Source organism: Arachis hypogaea, chromosome 12 (genome assembly GCF_003086295.3).
Source record: "Arachis hypogaea cultivar Tifrunner chromosome 12, arahy.Tifrunner.gnm2.J5K5, whole genome shotgun sequence".
NCBI lineage: Eukaryota > Viridiplantae > Streptophyta > Magnoliopsida > Fabales > Fabaceae > Arachis > Arachis hypogaea.
Window position 1 is genome coordinate 78334675 of NC_092047.1, and position 4598 is coordinate 78339272.

Consider the following 4598-nt stretch of genomic DNA (forward strand, 5'->3'; position numbering starts at 1 on the left):
AGCTTCAATGGCAGGTACAGAGATGCTTCTGTCATAGAAATCAGAGGTAGGCATGGTAAAGTCACCAAGAACCTTTCTTGCCTCCCCTTCATGATTAGGTTCGACTGCCATGTGTTCTGCTTCTAGTTCAAATTTTCTGAGAGGTTTCTTCCAGAATGTTATCCTTTAGCTTGTTGTAAACACCTCTTTAGAGTCCTCTCAGGTTTAGGATCTGGATTAAAAAGAGGTTCTCTGTTGCTATTCCTAGTCATAAACAAGAAAACACAGATACAACAAGAAAGGAAGCTTCTATACCAGAGGATAGAGAACTCCCAGTGAGATGTGAGGGATAAAAGAAAGAAGAATGAAAATAGGAGAAGAGAGAGAAGAATTCGAATAAAGAGAGAAGAAAAATTCGAAAGTTAGAAGTAAAAAGAGAAACAAGAATTAAAATATTTTTGTTTTTATTTTATTTATTTATTTAATTCAAAAATAAGGGTTAATTAATTAAAAAGAATTGAAAATTGATTGTTAATTTTCAAAAAAGAAGAGAGAGAAATAAAGAATATATTTTCAAAAATAGAAGAAAGAGGAGTTAGTTAGGAAGTTTTGAAAAAGAAGAAAGAGAAAACAAGTAACTAATTAAGAGAGATTTGAAAATAAGATAAGATAAAAGATTAGAAAAGATTTGATTTTGAAAATATTTGAAAAAATCAACAAGATAAGATAAGAATTGAAAAGATTTGAAAAAGATTTAATTTTAAATTTTAAAAGAAGATAAGATAGAAAAGATTTTAAACTAAAAATAAGATAAGTTAGATAAGATAAGGAAGTTGAGAAAAGATAAGTTTTAAATTAAAAAGATTTGAAATCAAAATCAAAAAGTTAGTTTCTAATTTGAAAAGATTTGAAATTTAAATTTTAAAAGAAAGATAAGATAAGAAAGAATCAAATTTTAAAAGAAAATATTTGAAAAGAAGTTGAAGAAGATAAGATCTGAAATTTGATTTTTGAAAAAGATTTGAAATTTGAAATTTTAAATTTTAAATTTTAAATTTTAAATTTTAAATTTTGAAATTGAATTTTAAATTTTGAATTTGAAATAAGATAAGATTTTGAAATTTGAATTTTAAATTTTTGAATTTGAAACAAGATAAGATAAAGATTTGAAAAAGATATAATTTTTGAAAAAATTTGATTTTGAAATTTGAAATTAAGATAAGATAAGATAATAATTTGAAATTAAAATCTGAATTTTTTTTAAATTTTCAAAAATTAATTAAAATAAAGATAGAAAAGATATTTTTTATTTTTGAATTTAATGAAAAAAGAGAAAAACAACAAAAAGACACCAAACTTAAAATTTTTAGATCTAAGACACCTAATATGGGAAAACTGCAAAGAAAAACACAAAGAGATACCAAACTTAAAAATTTTAAGATCAAAACAAGAACGCTTTCAAGATCAAGAAGAACACCAAGAACAAAACTCAAAGAATTCAAAGAAAACAAGAACATATAAAAGACACCAAACTTAAAAATTTTAAAATCCAAAGACACAATTCTCGAAAATTTTAAAGAAAAGACACAAGAAGACACCAAACTTAAAGATTGACACAAGACCCAAACAAAGAACACTATTTTTGAAAATTTTTAGAAAAAGACTCAAAGAAATTCGAACAAGAACAAAAACAAGAACAACAAACTCAAACAAAAAACAAAGATTAAATAAAGAAAAGAAAAGGTTTTTGAAAAATTTTCGAAAAGAAAATAAAAGACTCAGATAAAATAAAACTAAACCTATAAAGAAAAGGAAATTTACCTAATTTATGCAACAAGATAATCCATCTGTTGTCCAAACTCGAATAATCTCCAACAATGACGCTAAAAACTTGGTTTAAGTTATTATATATTAAGATGTTACTTCAAAATTCTAATCACTGTAAGTATGTTTGGGCATACTCCATTATCTGGTATTCTATTATTATTTTGTAGATATTATGGCTGCAATGATTGCATGAACCATAAGCTTGAACATTCCAATCAATACAGAGTAAGAAGTATCTTCCTAAACAGAAAAAAAAAAAGAGTAGTTTTCAGACAAAGGAAATAAAATTTAGTATGCATACCATTTATGTTTTCCATGATAACATAACATCATGACAGAGGATCTTTGATATTTTATAGATGTAGACTATTTTAAGGTGAGGATTGTACACAGTTACCAGTCAAATTCTTTTCCACGGCAAGTCAGTTACAAAAGTAAGCAAGGTTTGCATATTTAGCCATGAAGCACGCATATACAAAGGTACAGTTAAGAGTTTTTAAATAAAATATCAATAATTTTGCTCACCTTGAATTGAAGAGCAATTTTTTTATCTAGCCTTTTGATGAGCGGATATTTTATATGCTTTTTGGCAATGTTTTCATATAGTTTTTAGTATGTTTTGTTTAATTTTTATTAAGTTTTCATAGCTTTTAGTGAAAAAATCACATTTTTGGATTCTACTTTGAGTTTGTGTGTTTTTATGCAATATCAGGTATTTTCTTACTGAAATTGAGGAGCTGGAGCAAAAGTTAGCAAAAATCTGATTCAGAGACAGAGAAAGCACTGCAGATGCTATCTGGATCTGACCTCCTGGCACTCGAAAGAGCTTTTCTGGAGCTACAAAAGTCCAAATGGAGCATTCTCAATGGCTATGGAAAGCTGACTTCTAGAGCTTTCCAGCAACATATAATAGTTTATACTTTGCTTTAGAATAGAAGGCCCAAAACTGGCGTCCAACGCCCAAGGAGAAGAGACCAGTGTCCAAATGCCCAAAGAGGACCCCCTAGCACGTGGATCTCATCAAAGCTCAGCCCAAACACTCACTAAGCGGCCCCAGAAGTGGGTTTTAGCACTAAAAGACTATTTTACCCTTTCTTATGTAATCCTTAGTTATTAGTTTAGTATTTAAAGAACTTTTACACCTCTCATTAGGGGGGATGCAAACGACTACACCATATTTTTCATTCATGCATGTATTTCCTATCAGTATGAGTTTCTAAACCTCCTAGGTTGAGGGGAGGAGCCCTGCAGAGTTCTATGAATTAATAAAAATATTACTGTTTCTCTTCAATCCGTGTTTGATTCAATTCTAAGATGAATATTCGTTCTTCAACATGATGAATGGGATAACCCGTGACAATCATCTTTGTTCTTCATACTAAGACTGCGTGCCTGACAACCACCCGTGTTCTTCTTGGGTTCGTGTGAATACTTGAATGGAAAGCATTAAACCGCCAGCTTGATTATACATCTCTTAGACGGCTAATGCATGACTTTGTTGGGGACTTCTCGAGACACCAGTTCAGCCGAGGTATGGGGAGATTAGGGTCTCTGTGGTAGAGGCTAGAACCCAAAGGCACAGCATTCTCTGATCTGGAAGATTCGACCTTGTCTGTGGCGTTTTGAGTAGGATCATTAAGGGGAATGAACTGTAGGAACTTCACCCTCAATTAGAATGGATCCACACTAACCCTGGGGTTCAGATCTGGAGGAATATTGGCGGCTGCTCAAACCAATGTCAATCACATACAGCCTGCCAGAGAAGAAATCATTCACAATTGGATAAGATAGTAATACTAGAGTTAATTCAGAAGGACAAAGCAACTCCAAGCCTTAACCACCTTCTTATCCCTTATTATAACTCAATTCACAAAGTATTTTATACACTTTTCTTTATTCCTTTTATGCAATCAACCAGTCAAACTAATTCTTCTATCTGCCTGACTAAGATCTGCAAGATAACCATAGCTTGCTTCAAGCCACAATCTTCGGGGGATCGACCCTGACTCGCTCAGGTATTACTTGGACGACCCAGGGCAGTTGCTAGTTCAGCTGTACGAAGCGTAGGAATTCCTGTACCAAGTTTTTGGCGCCGTTGCCGGGGATTGTTCGAGTTTGGACAACTAACAGATTATCTTGTTGCTTAGATTAGGTAAATTTCTTTTTCTTTACAGGTTTAATTTTATTTTATCTGAGTCTTTTGATTTTGTTCTTGTTCTTGCTTAAAGTTTGAATTTTTTTATTTTCTTTCAAAAAAATTTTTTCAAAACCTTTTCTATTTTTGGCTATGTATTTTCTTTTGATTTTTCTTACTTTAAGACTTACCTATTTCTTGTTTTATTTTTCAAAATTTCTTCAAAAATCTTTTCTTTTCTTTATTAATCTTTATCTTTTTTTTTTTAGTCTTTTGGTTTTGTTCTTGTTGAAATTTTTGAATTCTTTGAGTCTTTCTTTGAAAAAAATTTCAAAAATAGTTTCTTTTGTTTGAATCTTGTGTTAATCTTTAAGTTTGGTGTCTTCTTGTGTGTTTTCTTAAATTTTTCGAAAATAGTGTTCTTGGTTTTCAAAAATTTTAAGTTTGGTGTCTTTTGCATGTTCTTGTGTTCCTTGAATTCTTTGAGTTTTGTTCTTGGTGTTCTTCTTGATCTTCAAAGTGTTCTTGTTTTCATTTTTGTTTTGATCTTAAAATTTTGAAGTTTGATGTCCCTTTGTATTTTTCCTTCTAATTTTCGCATAGTAGGTGTCCTTAGATCTAAAAATTTTAAGTTTGGTGTCTTTTTGTTGTTTTTCTC